At 38.5% G+C, this 19,470-nt stretch overlaps 1 protein-coding gene across 50 annotated transcripts in view; it reads left to right on the top strand.

Moving 5' to 3' along the window:
• The window catches only part of TTLL5 (tubulin tyrosine ligase like 5), a 349,192-nt gene that overhangs the window by 177,599 nt on the left and 152,123 nt on the right, over positions 1-19,470 (top strand). The window lies entirely within an intron of this gene.

The following is a 19,470-nucleotide window of genomic DNA, read 5'->3' as shown; positions in this document are numbered from 1 at the left end:
GGTAGTACTCAATAAATGTGCTCTTTACACTAAAGTATGGAATACTTGATTGAGGATAGGGACCTTGTCAATTTCTTTTGTCAGTTTTTCCCATCCCAGGATATAGCATGACTCAATATTTTTGAATAAATAAATGAATGAAGATGAGTCCTGCTGCCCCAGTCAGAAGTCATAGTCCCATGCGCTGTGCTCTTCATAGGCCTTCTCTATAACAAATCTACCATATTTGTTTTATTTATCTTCTTCCTGTTGTATTAGCCAGGGTTCTGTAGGGAAACAGAACTGACGAGATATCTGTAAATAGTATGAGATTTTATAAAACTGTCTCGTATGACCGTGGGGATGCACAAGTCCAAATTCTGTAGTGCAGCTGCAAGCCAGGGGCTCTGATGAAGGCCCTCAATGAGTTCCCCAGGAGATGCTGGCTGTATGAGGTAGTGATGGGAATTCTCTGAGTGCTGAAATAACTTTTTAAGGCCTGATAGTTGGATGAGACATCACTCATTGCTGAAGGCAATCTCTTCAGTTGATTGTAGATGTGATCAGCTGTTATGCTATCAACTCACTAATCATTAAAGTCCATGAATTGCCCAGGTATTACAATTAACCCAGTGCTTGCTTGACCAAACAGCTGGGCACCATTACCTGGCCACGTTGACACATTAGCCTAATCATCACATCTGTTGAGTTGTAAACGACATGATGGCAGTTCTTTTAAACTCCAACACATAGCATAGAACCTTAAACTTGATAGGCACTGATCATATATGCTTGCTAAATTGAAAACAATTTCTCATCTAGATTTTGTCAGTTTTTTTATTCTTTTAAAAAACTATTGCTCTTCCCTTTTTTTCATTGACATCACACCTGCTCTTCAAAATAAGGCAGTTGACATTAATCAAATGCCAACTTTATGCTAGGCGCTATGCTAAACACTTTATATAGGTTATCTCTGTAACCCTATGAGGTGTAGATATTTATCTTTTACAGGTGAAGAAATAGAAGCTAGTAGTGTAAGGATGACTCACTAAAGTCACACAAATGGCAGGGGGCAGAACCGGAACTTAAACCCCATGCTCCTTACTGTACTGTTTTACTGCCTCTTCCTGTTTGAATCAGGACTTAATCCTTCATCAGGCTAAAAGGACTGAGCACAGCACTGTGAGCCTGCTGTTCCCTGCAACATTGTTATGAAATTGTAGCCAAGCCTGCAGAGAGAAATGAGGAATTGAGCTCACTCTCTGTTTTCATGTTGGAAATGCTTTTCCACTCCTAAGAGCCAGTTGAGAAATATTTGGCCCTGTCTAGATTATCAATTATTTGTTGAGTTTGTGAGCCCCACATCAGCTTGCGAGGTCGAATGAGCCTTAGAACTGGCAAAATTTAGCCTTGATAGTCACCAGAGAGGCAATCAGAGTGTATTTGTCATGGCATCAACAACCCCATCAAATCACAAGAACTAAGTGTGTAAATTAGAAACACCACAAAGGGACTTGGCTATTTTGTCAGGTTTCCCAGGAATGTCTTTGGCAAATCTTGATCTGGAATTCTTTCCGAAGCTTGGAACACCAAATGTATATGTTTATTATGTAAATGACTAAGTTGTGAAGGGGAGTAATATATGCCAAGAGAATTTAGTGGGAATGTTTCAGAACTGCAGAGATTCCCTGCTTTTCTCTAACCCCTTTTATTTTATTTTTTAGTTTTTTTATTTAAAGAAACTTAGATTACGTAAATATTACACAAAAATATAGGGGATTCCCATATGCCCCACTCCCTAGCCCTCCCATATTTTCCCACATCAACAACATCCTTCATTAGTGTGGTACGTTTGCCACAATTGATGAACACATCTTGGAGCATTGCCACTAAGTGATGATTATAGTTTACATTGTTGTTTACACTCTTCCATTCATTTTTGCAAGTTATTACAAGATATACAATGGCTGGTATCTGTCATTGCAGTGTTATTCAGGATAATTCCCAAGTCCTGAAAATGCCCCCAATTTCCTCCATTTTTCCCTCTCCCTCCCCTCAGAACCTCCACTGGCAACTGTCTCCACATCCATGATAAAAGTTCTTCTATTGCTAGGATCACAACAGGTCTACAGTAGAACAACTGTAAGTCTACTCTAGTTCATCATCCATTCCCCAATCCTGAGTGATGGTGATGCCTACTCCACCTCTACTCCACTAGTTGAGGGGCTTAGATCCCATGGGACAGATAGATGGGACTTTCTTGCTTGCAGTTGCAGACTCTGTCCCTTGAGATTGTCGTTGTCAGTCATCTCCTTGTTCGTTGTCATGGGTGAGTCCAATGAACTGGAGAGAAGGTGTAACAAGTCTTTTGAGATTCAGAGCCCAACTGGCACATGGACAGCCCAGAGATTTAAGTCTCTTGGACATACAGCTATCAATTCTAGTACTAACTATGGTTTCGGATAGAGGGGCAACAGAGCCACGTGTAGGGAAAACACAACTGAGTCCAACTCTATCACACTGGAGAGAATAAATTCCAAAGTAGGGCCCACTGACAGGGGCCAAACTCCTCAGCTGTCTGCCCTGCCTATAGTGTCTGGATGTCTCCAGAGCCCTCAGGAATCCTGCAATTTGAGGTAATATTTACTTTGGCAATCAGCGAGTTCCTGGTGAGATGTGCATAAGCCATTCTGAAATGGCTCCCAACTCACTTTGAAGTCTCTTAGCTATATAAACTCATTTGTCTTTACCCTTTCCCCCTTTTGTTCAAGGTCTTTTACCAGTTGCATTGCTAGTTGATGCTTGGTAGTAATCCCTCGGTGCCAGGGAGGCTCATCCCTGGGAGTCATGCCCCACACTTGGGAAGGTAATACATTTATATGCTGAAATTTGGCTTATAGAGACCTAACCCCTTTTAAAATTTGATTAACATTTTAACTCTTGTATCCTGGTGAATAGAGTATACATTTCATGAGATTCATTTTATCAGCATCCAGGAATTGATACAAGGAATTCAAAATGCCTTAAAACATGTGCTTATTGGTTATTATGGCTTATGATTTAATAAAATGCTCATGAAGTGCCATTGAAGGAGTATTTAAAATATAAAAACATTGTTGTCTAAGAATTATTCTTTACATATCCTTCACTGAATATGTTCTCTAATGTTTCTCCAGTGATGAAAATCTTGTAAGAAGTACATACGTGATGCTTTTGGTTTTTCATCTTGAATGAAACAGAGCTTGATTGCCTTTTGCTCAAGCAACACATACTAGAAAAAGTCAGGAAGGTTTACCTATAGCATTTCCTTCTTCCAGAGTGAAAGCTTCCAGGGCATCCTCAGTTGATCCAATCATAACCTGAGGAATCTTTGTATATAGATGCTGCAGAGAACATTATTCTCAAGATGATATTAGTGTAGGTCTGAGGACAGTGTGAATTCAGACAAAGATGATTATCAGTCCAACTGATTCTTAATCTATTTTGAGTCAGGGATTTCTTTGAGAATCAAATAAGACCTATATTAATTTTAGTAAAAAAATGTACATTCAGACTTAGAAATTTGCATTTTAATTCCCTATCCACCAAAATCCCACTATCTTTTTACTAGAGAAGTTGTAGATTTACAGAAAAATCATGCAGAAAATATAGGGTCCCCATGTACCCCCATTTATATACACAGTTTTCCATTATTAACTATTTGAACTATCATGGTACTTTTGTTAAATTTGATGAAATGATATTATAATTATACCATTAACTTTAGTCTATAGTTTTTAAAAAATTAATTGTAGTAACATATATACAATCTAAAATTTCCCATGAACCACTTTCAAATATGTAATTTAGTGGTGTTATTAATTACATTCACAATGTTGTACTACCATTACCACCATCCATTACCAGAACTTATCCATCACCCCAAAAGAAACTATGTACCAATTTTAAGCATTTAACTCCCCATTCCCTACCATCACCATAGACCCTGGTAATTTGTATTCTAGTTTCTGACTCTCTGAATTTTCTTATTCTAATTATTTTATATCAGTGAGATCATACAATATTTGTCCTTTTGTGTCTGGCTTATTACATATCAAGATTCATTCATGTTATTGATTATATGGGAACTTCATCCTTTTTATGACTGAATAATATCCCATTGTTTGAATATTCCCCATTTTATTTATGCATTCATCTATTTTTCTTTTTTTTTATTTTATTTCTCTCATCTCCCCCCCCCCCAGTTGTCTGTTCTCTGTGTCTATTTGCTGCGTGTTCTTCTTTGTCGTCTTCTATTGTTGTCAGCAGTGTGGGAATCTCTTGTTTCTTTTTGTTGCGTCATCTTGTTGTGTCAGCTCTCTCTGTGTGTGTGGCCCCATTCTTGGGTAGGCTGCACTTTCTTTCACACCGGGCAACTCTCCTTATGGGGCACACTCCTTGTGCGTGAGGCTCCCCTACGCGGGGACAGCCCTGCATGGCTCGGCACGCCTTGTGTGCATCAGCACTGCGCATGGGCCAGCTCCACATGGGTCAAGGAGGCCTGGGGTTTGAACTGCAGACTTCCCATGTGGTAGGTGGACACGCTAACCACTGGGCCAAGTCCGCTTCCCTATACATTCATCTATTTATTGATGGACACTTGGAATGTTTCAGTTGTTGGTAATTGTGAAAATTGCCACTATGAGCATTGGTGTGCAAATATCTGAGTGAGTCCCTGCTTTCATTTTTGGGGGAATATATTTCTAGAAGTGGGACTATAAGGCCATATGGTAATTCTGTACTTGCCTTTTTGAGGAACCCTCAAACTTCTTGTTTTACCACAGCAGCTGCATCATTTCACATTCCCACCAACAATTGAGTGTTCCCATTTTTACACATCTTCCCAACACTTGTTATTTTCTGTTTTTTTAATAGCCATTTTAGTGGGTAAAAAGTGATATCTCATTGTGGCTTTGGTTTGCATTTCCCTAATGATTATTGATATTGAGCACTTCTCATGTGCTTTATTAGCCATTTGTATATTTCTCTGGAGAATTGTCTGTTCAAGTGCTTAACCCATTTTTCATTTGGGTTTTGTCTTTTTGTTGTTTTGTTGTAGAATTTCTTTTTTTTTTATTTTTTTATTTTTTTAAAAAATTTATTTATTTATTTAATTTCCCCCCCTCCCCTGGTTGTCTGTTCTTGGTGTCTATTTGCTGCATCTTGTTTCTTTGTCCGCTTCTGTTGTTGTCAGCGGCACGGGAAGTGTGGGCGGCGCCATTCCTGGGCAGGCTGCTCTTTCTTTTCACGCTGGGCGGCTTTCCTCACGGGCGCACTCCTTGCGCGTGGGGCTCCCCCATGCGGGGGACACCCTTGCGTGGCACGGCACTCCTTGCGCTCATCAGCGCTGCGCATGGCCAGCTCCACACGGGTCAAGGAGGCCCGGGGTTTGAACCGCGGACCTCCCATGTGGTAGACGGACGCCCTAACCACTGGGCCAAAGTCCGTTTCCCTAGAATTTCTTTATATATTCTGAATATTACTCCCTTTTCAGATATGTAGTTATTTTCTTCCATTCTGTAGGTTGTCTTTTTACTTTGATGATGAAATTTTTTGATGTACAGAAGTTTTTTATATTTTGATGAAGTTCCATTTATCTATTTTTTCTTTTGTTGCTCCTGCATTTGGTGTAAAGTCTAGGAAACCTTTGTGGAAAATGATGTCCTGAATATGCTAGCCTGGGTTTTTGTGGTTCTGGTTCTTATACTTACATCTTTCATATATTTTGAGTTAATTTTTGTATATGGTGCAAGTTGAGGGTCCACCTTCATTCTTTTGCATATTGGATATCCACTATTCCCAGCACCATTTGTTGAAGAGACTATTCTTCCCTTACTGAGTGGACCTGGTACCCTTGTCAAAGTCTAATTGGCCATAGATATGAGAGTTCCTTCTTCCCTTCTCTTCCCTTCCCTTCCCTTCCTTTCCCTTCCCTTCCCTTCCTAAAATTCGTTTTTATTATGAAAGTTGTACATATACAGAAAAGTCATGTGTAAAGTACAGAATTCCCTTGTACCACACTACTATTAACACATTTCATTAGTGTGGTACATGTAGTACAATTGATGAAAGTACATTCTTATAATTGTACTGTTAAAGATATTCCATGTTTGCATTAGGGTTCACTGTTTGTGTTGTACAGTCATATGTTTTCTTTAAAATTTTTATCCTAGTAACATATACACAACCCATATTTCCCCCTTTTAACCACATTCAGGAATATAATTAAGTGCCATTAATTATGTTCACAATGTTGTGTTATTATCATCACCATCCATTACTAAAGCTTTTCTGTCAACTCAAATAGCAATTCTGTACAATTTAAGCATTAACTCCCCATTCCGTATCCTCATCCCAGCCCCTTGGTAACCTGTATTTTAGTTTCTAACTCTAAGAATCTGCTTATTTGAGTTATTTCATATCAGTGAGGTCATATAATATTTGTCATTCTGAATCTAGCTTATTTCACTCAACATGATGTCTTCAGGGTTCATCTATGTTGTCACATCTATTAGTACTTCATTACTTTTTATGGCTGAATAATATTCCATTGTGTGTATATATTGCATTATCTTTTATCCATTCATCAATGACTGGACATTTGGTTTGCTTCCATCTGTTGGCAATTGTGAATAATTCCATTATAACCATCATTATGCAAATATGCCCTCGAGTTCCTTCTTTCGGTTTTTTTGGGTATAATTAAGTGGACTTTGCACTCTTGTCAAAAATCAGTTGGCTGTGAATGTGAGGGTTGATTTTTGAACTCTTAATTAAATTCCATTGGTCTTTATATCTGTCCTTGTGTTGGTACCATGCTGTTTTGATGATTGTGGCCTTGTAATAAGTTTTAAGGTCAGGAAGTTTAAATCTTCCAACTTTATTCTTCTTTTTCAAGATGGTTTTGGCTATTAAGGGCCCCTTATCCTTTCATAGAAATTTGATGATTGATTTTCCTTTTCTGTAAAGAAAGCTATTAGAATTTTGATTGGTATTACATTGAATCTGTAATCACTTTGGGTAGAACTGACAGCTTAACAATATTTAGTCTTCCAGTCCATATCATGGAAAGTCCTTCCATTTATCTAGGTGTACTTTGATATCCTTTAGGAATGTTTTGTAGATTTCTGTATATAAGTCCTTTACATCCTTGGTTAGACTTATTTCTAGGTATTTGATTCTTTTAATTGATATTGTAGATGGAGTTTTTTTCCTTGATTATTTCTTCAGATTATTACTTACTGGTGTATAGAAACACCACTGATTTTTGCATGTCAATCTTGTACCCTACCACTCTGCTGAATTTATTGTTTTTAGTAGCCTTGTGAATTTATTAAGGATTTTCTGTAAATAGGATCATGTCATCTGCAAATAGGGGAACTTTCACTTTTACCCCAGCTGTTTTTTAGTTACTGTTTACATGATAAATATATATTTGATCCTTTTACTTTTATCTTCCTTGTACCTTTGAATTTAGGGTGAGTCTCTTGTAAACAGCATATAGTTGGGTCATAACTTTTTAATTTATTCTGTCAGTCCATGCCTTTTGCATGGAGAGTTTAAGGCATTTTCATTTAAAGTAACTATTAATGACAGTGGCCACAGGAGTTGCTGAAGGTAAGGTGAGAGAAAAAAAGGTGTGATATTGGGGCATTTTCAGGACTTGGAGTTGTCATGATATTGCAGGGATAGATGCAGGACATTATATATCCTGCCATAATCCACTGAAGGAACTGGGAGAGAGTGTAAACTGCAACATAAACTATAATCCATGCTATATAGCAATGCTCCAAAATATACTCATCAAATGCAATGAATGTACCACACTAATGAAAGAAGTTGTTGATGTGGGAAGAGTGGGGGGTGTGGGGAGTGGGGTATATGGAAACCTCTTATATTTTTTAATGTAACATTTTGTGTGATCAAAGTATCTTTTTAAAAAATGATAATTTAAGAAATTTAAAAAAGTAAAGTACTGATAATTCAGGACTTCAGCCATTCTGATATTTGTTTTGTTAAGTCTTATAATGTTTTTGTTCTTCAATTTTTCCATTGATGCCTACTTTCATATTTATTTGATTTTTTTGTATTGTATTGTATTTAAGTTCATTCTCATTTCTTTCTGTGTATATTATTCATATATTTTCTTTGTGGGTTTCATGGAGTTTAAATTTAGTGTCTTAAATGTATAACTGTCAAGTTTGATATGGTACCAAATTAACTTTAGTTGCTTACACACACACTGGTCTTATAGCTCTCTACCCCAACCCCCACCTTTTTTTTGTACTTGTTACAAATTATATATTTATACACCATGTATCTAAAACCATAGATTTTATCATTACTTTTCATGCATTTGAATTTTAGAACCTCTAACAAGTGAAAATTGGAGTTACATACTAAAAAATACAATACAGTAGTGTTGGCATTTATACTTGCCCATATGGTTATCTTTACCAAAGGTCTTTATGCTGCTTCAATCCTCTGTCGAGTACCCTTTACTTTCAGTCTGAAGGACTCCCTTTAGCATTACTCGTAGGACAGTTCTAGATGAACCCCCTCACTGTTTGCTTTTCTTAGAATGTCTTAAGCCTTCGTTTTTGCAAGTCAGTCTTACTGGATGTAAAACTTTTGGTTGGCAATTATCTTTCAGCACAAATCTTTCATCCTACTGCCTTCTTGCCTCCATGGTTTCTGATGAGAAATAAGTACTTCACTTATTTAACCTTCCTTTTGCATAACACCTTGTTTTTCTCTTGCAGCTTTCAGAATTCTTGCTTTGTTCTTAGCATCTGACAGTTTGCCTACCCTGTGTGTGGACATGTTTGTCTTCTAATTTATCCTGTTTGGGTTTCATTGAGCTTCTAGAATGTACATATTTCTGTCTTTTGTTAAATTTGGGAAGTTTTTGCCATAGTGTTTTTGCTTTTAAGATTTCTTTCTTTCTCCCCACCCCTGTTGTCTGCTCTCTGTGTCCATTCATTGTGTGTTCTTCTGTGTCTGCTTCTATTCTCATTAGGTGGCTCCAGGAACTGATCATGGACCCTTCCAGAGTGGGAGAGAGGCAATCATTCTCTTGTACCACCTCAGCTCCCTGTTTTGCTACATCTCTTATTGTCTCTCCTCTGTGTTTCTTTTTGTTGTGTCATCTTGCTACTCCAGCTCTCTGCGTCAGCCGGAACTCCTGCAAAGGGTGGCACTCTTGCACCGGGTGGCACTCCCGCAAGGGCTGGCACTCTGCATGGGCCAGCTCACCACACGGGCCAGCTTGTCTTCACCAGGAAGCCCTGGGTATCGAACCCTGGATCTCCTGTATGGTAGATGGGAGCCAAACTGCTTGAGCCACATCCATTTCCCTGCCATAGTTTTTTGTTTATTCTTTCTGCCCCTTTCTCTCTTTCCTTTCTGTGACTCCCATAATGCGTATATTGGTACAAATTATATAGTATGTGTATTATATTATATCATATCTTACAGGTCTCTTAGACTAGGTTCACTTTCTTTTTCATTCTTTTTTATTTCTGTTCTTCATCCTGAATCATTTCAATTATCTTGTCAATGAGTTCACTGATTCTTCTGCCAGCTCCAATCTGTGTTTGAAACCCTTATGGATTTTTCCATTTCTTTTATTGTGGTCTTCAACTCCAATATTTCTGTTTGGTTATCTTTCTACCTTTTCTTTGAGATTCTCAGATGGTTCATTCATTGTTTTCCTGATATCCTTTAATCCTTTCTCTGTGTTTTCCTTTATTTCCTTGAGCATATTTAGGATTATTTTGTTTTAAGTCTTTGTCTGGTTTGTCCAAAGTCTGGTCTTTTTGATTTCTGGATTTTTTTCTTGTACCTTTGGATGGGGCGTCATTTCCTATTTCTTTTCTTGTCTTGTAATCTTTTGTTGTACACTATACATTTTAGTATTTTAAAGTGTTAGCTTGAATTTAGTCCATGAGTTCTCTGTTCCTTAAGTTTGTATCCAGCTAGTGATGGTGACCAAGCTGCCAGAAGCTAACAAAAACAGACCAATCAATGCAAACAACATCTTTCACAGTCTTTGCAAATTGACTCTGATTTCAGAGTGTTCTCCTTCAGAGTTTAGTCCTTTTATTAAGACTAGACTGAGTAAAGTAAAGTGCAGGGCCCTCTGTCTTTTCTGAGCTTGCCTCTGGTCCTGGACTTGATTGCTCCTGGCCTTAGGAATTCCCCCACTTCAGGAATTTTAATGTGTCCTCAACTCCCTATGACACAGACATTTTCCTCCTGTCATGGGCTCTATTGTATGCTTTAAAGCTGGTAATCCATTTCCCCAGGCCCCTTTGGGTGAATTGTCTCTTGTATTGCTTTAGTTGTCTACAGGCTGCTTCTGCCTGCATGGCAAGTTCTGGGAGTATGAGCCCAAGGTGAGTTTCCTGGTTCATTGTTTCAGGCTGCCACCTTGACGTACAGGCACCCCTCTGTGTATATTTGGGTTACTCTTCTCCTTCTGGAACAGGACCAGGGCCCCACAATTTGGCCAGCTTCACACAACACTGAGGAGGGAATGGCAGAGGGGCCAGAAAGGGCACCACATGCTTCTACTACAGTATTTTTTTCTTCTCTTTTTTTATATGTTAATTTTTAAAATTTCTTTTTAGAGGAGTTTTAGGTTTACATTACAGAAAAATTGCACCAAAAATATAGAGAATTCTCCTATAACCCCTCCCCCCCAAACACACACATAGTTGTCCCTATTATTGACCTCTTAGATTAGTGTAGTACATTTGTATTTGTTACAGTTGATGAACCAATATTGAAGCATTGCGCTAACCAAAGTCTACAGTTTATGTTATGGTCTAGAGAAAAGTCATATAGAAAATACAGATTTCCCTTTTACTACCACCACCACCCCTTATTAACATCTTGTGTTAGTGTGGTACAATTGTTAACATTTGATTAAAAAATATTATAATTGTACATTAACTATAATCCATGGTTTACATTATCTCGTACCATTTTTTAAAGCTGCATTTTTTTAACAAATCAATTTTATTGATAAATATCAATAAAGCATACAGTTCATCCAAGGTATACAATCAGAGGTGTTTGGTATAATCACTTTCTGCATTTTTTTTTTTAAGTTGGCACTCACCCATTTACTGCAACCCTTTAACTCTTTTCCAAAGTTCTGAGGAAGATGGATTTGCCTATTTTTGTGAGTTGTTCAAAGATTCTAGGGGGGAACAGCACCCTGGATCCTCTTACACTGCCATCTTGGTCAAACCAACTATGACCAACCTTCTTCTTGATGCCCCTTGGACCCCATGGAAGATCCCCTGAAAACTTTCAGGTATCATAAGGCCATTGATAGCCATAATGTGGCCACTGATGATTGCTCCATATTTGTTGTCACTTTTGCCTCTCGCATTTTTTTTATACATTACATTGATAATCCCCCTGCTAGGCTATCATCTTCTTGACTCCAAGAATTTTTGGCTTTTTTTTCTCCCTATTGTTCTATCCTCAGTGCAAAAATAGTGCCAAGCACAAAGTTAGGTGCCTGACAAATATTTGTTAATTAATGAAATAATCCTGTGAAACCTCATCCCTAGACCTCTTCAAATAAGAATCATCTAGGAATTTATAGACCATGCTATAAGAGGAAATTGAATTATGCCAGGATTGTAAGCTGCATGGGGAATGCTATGCCACGAATTGCTCATGTGTTAACCTGTTATTAATTACATCTCTAATGTTGAATTTCCATCTCAATTTTTATAAATAAGATGCATTAGATTTGTAGACAGCCTCCATGAATCTGAGGTTAATTTGAGTGAATCTCAAATGGGCTGTTAGGCCTTTGCAGTTCCAGTGCCAAGAAGAAACAAATATAGTATGCACATTGTGCAGACCAGAAGCAAAATCCAGTTGTCAGAACTATTTTTTCACCCAGCTGAGAACCTTGCTTCAAGACCAGGCAGGAATCATCTCTAAAATAAAGTAGGGCACCAGCAAGAGCAATGCTTTGACTTCTCTCTCACTCTACTCACTGATTATTTTATTTCCCTTAATTCCAAAGTAGTCTCTCCCATATGGTCTCTGCAAAAAGAGGCCATTTGGAGACTCTTAATTCCCTTGCTAACCTTCCAGGGACATTAATCACTCTTCTCGTCACCTGTAAAATTTGCTGGAGGAAGAGGCTATATGTGCTTTGGAAGATTCCTGCTTACTTATACCAGTCGTTTTCTGTATAAATGTTTTTGTGTCCACTAAACTAAGCTTTGGGATATAACACTGAATAAAATAGAGTCCATGTCCTCAGGGAACTTGCATTTTTTTGTTGGGGAAGATAGGCAAATAAACCTTCAATTATATACAAAACCATGGGCATGAAAATTCTTGCTCTCTATCACTGAGGTATTTGAAAAATAAATTTGACATTGGAAAGTAAATCCCAAGGTGGTAGCAACAAGATTGTAGTTTCCTGCTGTGCTGAGTAGTTTGCCGGACCTTTCTAGGGCTAGTGATCAAACACAGAATAAGCTTTAGATTTTTCTATTCCCAGGTTGGGGGTAATAGAGATGAATCCAACTGGCTTAGCTGTATGTATACATGCTGGTTGAGTTTTTCTCAAGCAGCAACAATTGTTATTGTGTTAAGAAAGGTAAAAGTCATGGAGTGGGTGTAGCTGATTGGTTGAGCATGTGCTTTGCATGAGGTCCTGGGTTCAATTTAAAGATAAAAGTCATGTAAAGATCTGCACATCCCAGTCAGAGGAGAGTTTTTGCCTCGACATGTGTAGACAAACTTTTCATATAGAAGTGTAAAATTCTGTAGCTTGCTGTGAGAGGAGGGTGTCTTGTCTTTAAGGCACTGCGCTTAAGAGAGAACCTGCACACATGGATGGAGATTCTGGCTAACGAGTTAGGGGAGGGCTTGAGGGCTCATATTGGAGATGTGCATCTTATTCTTTTCATTATCCTATGTTGTCCTTTCAAATAGCCACTAAAACCAAACTGTACTTAAATGTCTGTTTGTTTGGTTTTGTTGTTCCATAGTGGGGTTGGAAATTTCTGCAGACACGGCTAGTAAAGATGGATCCAGAGAGAACTGTGGCTGTAATCCAGGATTACATAATCACTACCTTGAGGCTCAGGAGGAGATGCTCAGATGGGATCCTCCAGGCACAAGCATCCTGTTTATTACTATAAGATTTTTGGCCCCAAACTCGTGAGTGGAATCCCTAGATTGGGCAACTTGAGCTAGGCAAAGTTGGATCTAATGTCTTCTTTTGCCCCCCAGGTCTATCCCCTTATCTTTTATTTATTTTATTTTTTCTTGCCTCCAACCCCGGTATTTGCATTCCCTGTCTGCTCTGTGTCTGCTTGTCTTCTTTTTAGGAGGCAAGGGAACCAAACCCAGGACCTCCCATGTGGGAGGGAGGCACCCAGTTGCTTGAGCCACCTCCACTTGCTGATTATTGTGTCTCTTGTTGTGTTTCCTCATTGTGTCATCATCACCTCATCTTACCACACCAACCCGTCATGTCAGTTCACTGTCTTGCTTGACTTTAGGAGGCACCAGGGACCAAACCCAGGACCTCCCATGTGGTAAGCAGGCACCCAACCACTTGAACCACATCAATTTCCCTTGGTCCCCTAATCTTGAACCTCAAACCTTTTTACTGTTAAAGAGAGGCATGGAGAGATAAATCTAAGGAAAAATGTGTTTCCAGTAAGGCCATAAAACAAAGGTGGCCTAAGATACTCACCTTTAGACCTTCCTCTCTTAAAATGGCAGACAGCTCCATCTTGCCTTACCAGCTGAATGGACAGGTGCAGTCTAAAAGAGGGCAGACCTAAAAAAGAAAACATGACATATGAACTCAAGAGTTTTTTATCCTGCAATTATAAACCCTGTTCTCCTTAGCTTAGGAGGGAAGTGAGGGGAGACCAGTATCAGCATCTCCTGCATCTCAGCCTTATTACCTCTCACCTGACTTCTGTTCAGATCTCAACTGATCTGAACTTTCCTTACTAACCCTTTTCAACCCATCCCTCAAAACAGTACTAAATTTATTTACCTTGACCACAATTCTGATATAGCACTGCTCTGCTCAGGATGCTTCAGCAAGCTTACATTGTCTAGTACATTAAGGTTAGAATCATTAGCCTGGCATTCAAGGACCTCCCAAGCTATTTTTCTATTTTTCTTACCTTCTGTTGCTCTGAGTTTTAGCTGTATTAGACTACTTGCTCTTTCTCAGACATTCTTCCTACTTGTCTTTCTCTGCATTTTTACCTAGTTTTTTTTCTTTTCAGGAAAGAAACCCATCCCATCCTCCTACCTATCCTTTTAGGCCCTGCTCAGGTGCCACCTTTCAGTTTTATTAGCACTTCAATTCTAGTACTTATCACATTCTGGAGGTCTTAAATATTCGTGTAGGTGCCTTGTTTCACCTACTAGATTATAAATTCCTTGATGGCTTGAGGCAGGGGTGACATTTTAATCTGTATGTGCCTTTGGAGCTTTACCCAAGATCTTGCCTATAAAAGGCAGTGCAATAAATATTTATTGAATTATCTTTGAGGTTTGGACTTCTTTTAAGCATTCAGGTCTGCAGTATTTTTAGAACAGGCCAACTAGAGCAGCAGTGTGATCTAGTTAGGCCTGTCCCTGGACCCTTTTTGAGTATCAAAAGGTTATGTATCTTAATGGTTATGGGTATATTCTGGGAATCATTAGGGCAATACCATCATATTTTAATTATAGCACTGGCAGCAGCACTACTTTTAGCAAACAGCAGTAACAAGCAGTAACATTTGGGCGGGCCAGCCACCGGAAATTGGCTTCCCTCTCTGTCTTCCTCTACCCCATTTCAATCCATCACCTGTATTTATTCCTGCTGTAATTTAAACACCTGTCTAGATGGAATGCATGAAATGTGCCCCTACCCCACACATTCAGATATTTGCTCACCTGCCTTATTCAGAACGCTGGCTCTAAAATAAACAGTGTTTGGTACTAAAAGAAAAAATGCACTGAGGTCACTGTGGCAATGGACATGGTGAAGGGAAGGGGAGTGGAACATCTGGATAAGCACCTCCAGGAGAGACTGGATAAACACCTCCAGGAGAGTGGGAGCAGAGGAAAAGGAGGAAAAGGAAGAAAGCAAAGGGTGAAACATCTGCCAAATAGGCATGAAAGCTTAGGTGGTGGTAGGATCCCAGGACCAGATTTCCCATAGGCAACCATTCACTTGGTTACCCAGCTAAAGGAAGGCAAGGGTAGAGGAGAATGCAGTAACTGATTGCTTTTAATCCTAAATGTCTTCTATTCCCAAATAACCAGTATTTTGCATGGCAGTATAACAAATTGACTTGGAAGTGTTTGAAGCTTGTTCTAAACTATTTTACCAACTTTTGTGTCCTTGGCACATTTAATGATTACTCATTTTAATGCTTGAACATCTGAACATCATCATGAACATTCAAATCTTAAAGTTCCTGATGTTTTTTCCCTACTCCTTCCCCTTTGTTGTTGTACATCTTGCTCTGTACCTTATCAAGTACATTTCTGCTGTTTTTCTGGAAGACTCTCTAAGCTCTGTGGAGGATCAGAAGCAGTGAGTGTTTCCTCTTTCCTGTTTTTTCCTCTCCTTTTCTATCATCCTTATAAGTGTTTCTCAAAGTTTAAGGTACAAGTAAATTGCCTGTAGATCTTGTTAAATGCAAATTTTGATTCATTTGATCTGGAATTGGGCTGAGATTCTGCATTTTTAGTAAGCTCCCACATAATACTGCTGCTACTGGTTCACTGAATACACTTTAAGTTACAGAAACCAATGACACAAGGCAGCAGGAATAACACAGTGGCTGAAATGACAAGACTGGGTGATTTTGCATCAGGCAGACTAGAAATTGGATCCAAGGGCTGCTATGTAACAATTATGTGCTCTTGAACTAATTATTTTACCTAGAAACCTCAGTTGCCCATCTATAAAATCAGGGCAATAATTATACCTATCTAATAGAGTTGGTTTGAAGAGTAAATGAGTTAACATATGTAATGTGCTTAGAATAATGCTTGACACAAATTGTTTGATACATTTAGCTGTCATTAGTGTTAATATAATTTTGTTATTATTACTGTTATTGTAATGGTAACTGAAAGGTATCACATTTACATAAAAATTGATTGAGGTAGAACATTTTAAAGGTCCCAATGTGGAAGTATAAGATTCTTGTATGCGTATATTCCTTTTGCGCTAAAGACACTGATATCCATTATCAGTAGGACATGCTTTTTGATCACAGTTCCAATAATTAACTAGGTGTTAGTTAAAAACTCCCCTGTCTTCTAGGCCTCTTTGTGACCAATGGCATGACCTTGTGAGATGACCAACCTAGATGTAGCAGCATAGACTCTTGTAATTATCCAGTAGGCATGACCTCTGCCTTGACAGCCTAATACTACAAACTAAAATGATCAGTCACTGATCTGTGAATGGTGCTGTGTCTTTATGTGCTGTAAGCCTGTCCTTGTTTAAAATGCTTTAACAGTGAAATGTTAACTAACTAAATGTTAATGTGACAAAACAGGTACTTATAAGTACCATATGTCATTTCTCTTTATCTGATCAAATCTGGTTTTGTTATTTTACCCAGAGAAACGTAGATGGAGAAGCAGATGCAGCCTGGTGCCAGCCATGTTCATCAGCCCTCTGTCCCTTAGAGAAGAAATCTGCAGGTGTGGGCCCTAATTGGCTATAGCGTTCATTAAGGTCTGGTGCAATGCTGGGAGAGTTGCCCTGCCTGTCAGTCTTCTGTAGGTAGACAGGTTGGCTCTAGGGCCAGAATTGGTGATTGGGCCCATTATAGTTCAGAGACCTCTTCTGTCCATCCCTGGGAAAGATGGGAATCTGAAAAGAAAGACCAGAGGCTTTCTTGCTTCATTAAATCTGGTGATAATTTGCTTGGAACAAACCTTAGCCAGGGGTAGGTAAATCTGTACACATACGACTCAGCAGATCTGGATAAGAGTGCTGCTGCAGAGCAGGGATGGAAAAATGGGCTCATCTCCCTTCCCCTCTTGGATCATTGATGGCTGTCTGGCAGACTGTAAAAAGGTTCTGAGACCACATCAAGCCAGTCCCAAATTGTTGAATCATTGATTAGCAATGTATGCGCTAGGGTGGGAGAAAAGGGGGATAATATGGAATATGTGCTGAATGCCTTCTAGACAAAACCACAGGGATAAGAATAGAATGTTCAAAATCGAGGACAGGTTATTATCATCTAGTAGAGAAAGGTTATTTTTTATCAGGAATCCTTTGGAAAGAAGGGTGAGATGTTTCCCAAGTCTTCTTCATTCCTTTTATAGCCTCTCAAAATACATGGTCAACTGTTATTTCTCAAAATAAATGAACAGTTATGCTTTGCTTTTGTGTGGAAGGAAATCACAATGGCTGCCAATTCTCAATTTAGTCATAGAGTAAGGAAGGGATGTTAACATGAGTAACCAAATCTCACCAAGTGCCCAGTTTTTTTCCAAGCTCATACCACCTTTTACTATGTGATTGAGGATGGTTTTCTTTGCTTTGCTTCCTTAATATCCTCTGGTGAAGGGTAAGAAGTGGGAAATAAGATTTAAGGGAAAGAAGGAAAAGCTAGTATAATTTTGAATAATCAATCCTTATATAATCACTCTTTTTATTATTAGAATTTGATGACTGTATATGATTGCATTTTCCAAAACCCCTAATAATTAAATGTAATGAAAATTGTTTCCCTACTAGTTTCAAAATTAGAAAATGGATTTCAGCTGTTTTATGCAACTGTTTCAGGAGTATGAGCACGTCACTTACCATAACCTCTCTGAACCTTAGTTTCTTCATCTGCAAAATGGGGTAATAATGGTATTTATCTCCATGAATAACTGGTAATGAGTAAATGGGATCTAAAATCCAGAGTTCCTGACACTACTACTGTAAGTACTCAAATGTTAAGCCATATTATTTGGAAAATGTATACCTTACACACTTGGAGTCAAACAATTCTAATCTTGGCACTACCAGTTACTAGATGTGTGACTTTTGTCTAGTTGCTCACTCACTCTTTTGTAAAATGGAGGTAGTAATAGTACCTCCTTCAGAGGGATTGCTTAATGAGTTAATGAGATAATGCAAGGACATCTGGTACATGGCACAGAGTGAGCATTCGGGAAGTGTTAACTCTTATGGTGAAAATGATGATGTTTACATTAGGTGCAGCCTTGTCAAAAGATAGAAGAGATCTCTTCTCATTCTCGTTCACTAATCTCCAAATTATACAGGTTATATGAAACATGGCAAAGTATATATATTTCATTTATTTTATTGCTATTCAACTAAAAACTATTAATAAGCTTCCTTTATTAAATTTTTAGCAAAACTGACTGAGGCAGTAATTGGAGAAGCTGTTAGTTATTACAAAGAACTTGCTCACTGTGTAGTATTTTTACAAGCTGCAAGATGATGTCTAATTTGAATGGCCTGATGTTTAAGGCCAAAGAGCAGGGCAGGAAGGAGTTAGTTTCCGTGTGGGGGCAGCAGTGATTCAGTCCTCCCGGGAGTCTGTTTCGTTATCTGTGGATTTGATTTATGTTGCCTGTAGGATATAGGGAGAACAAAAAGACACTTCAAAGAAACTCTGGGGGCCAGGGAACAGGTACTTCCATAATCTGCTACTCTGTCTTCCCCATCCTTTAGTCAAGGTATACCTGTATTCTCCTGGTAACAGCAGAAGCGGGTAGAAAGGCTAAGCCAAGGTTGGCTCATGAGGCTTCTTCTAAAGACTTGGTCTGCATTGAGGGTGCCGCCAGAGTGCCCCATACCCCAGCCTCCAGAGACCGAGAGATCGCTCCTGACCTATGGAAAACTGCTCTTTCTTTCCAAGAAAAATATTTTGAGTATTTATGGTGTGAATACGCAGTCCTGAACTGTTTCCACTTACTGAAATCTGTAACTAGGAATGAAACACTATATACTGTTGCTAAAAATGACTTTTTTCTTTTAGAATTTCCAGATATTTAAATTTTTTAAATTTACATTTCTTCCATTTGTAAATATAAAAATCATTAGATACTTGGGACATTTTATGGGAGAGCACTTTTCTTGGAACTTAAATCTCCTGTGCAAAGACTTGTGCCACTATTCTCTGGTATTTCAGGTTCAGAATTCAGTTTTGCATCTTCCTTCTTGTCAGCATTCTCTCTGAATCTTTTTTTGTGAAATACTTCTCACAGTCATCCTTTCTTTTCTGATTCCAGATTTTAAGCTTAACAGCCTCCCATCTGTATTTCTCATAATAATTTAACTTTTCCCCAAACCGTGAAGATAATATACACCCAATATATAAAATTAGGAAAGTATAGATTATAATAAGGAAGAAAATAAATCACCATTCAGAAGTAAACACCATTTATAGTTTGGAGCTTTAA

This window comes from Dasypus novemcinctus, chromosome 3 (genome assembly GCF_030445035.2).
Source record: "Dasypus novemcinctus isolate mDasNov1 chromosome 3, mDasNov1.1.hap2, whole genome shotgun sequence".
NCBI classification, from domain to species: domain Eukaryota; kingdom Metazoa; phylum Chordata; class Mammalia; order Cingulata; family Dasypodidae; genus Dasypus; species Dasypus novemcinctus.
This window is presented reverse-complemented; position numbering and strand designations above follow the sequence as displayed.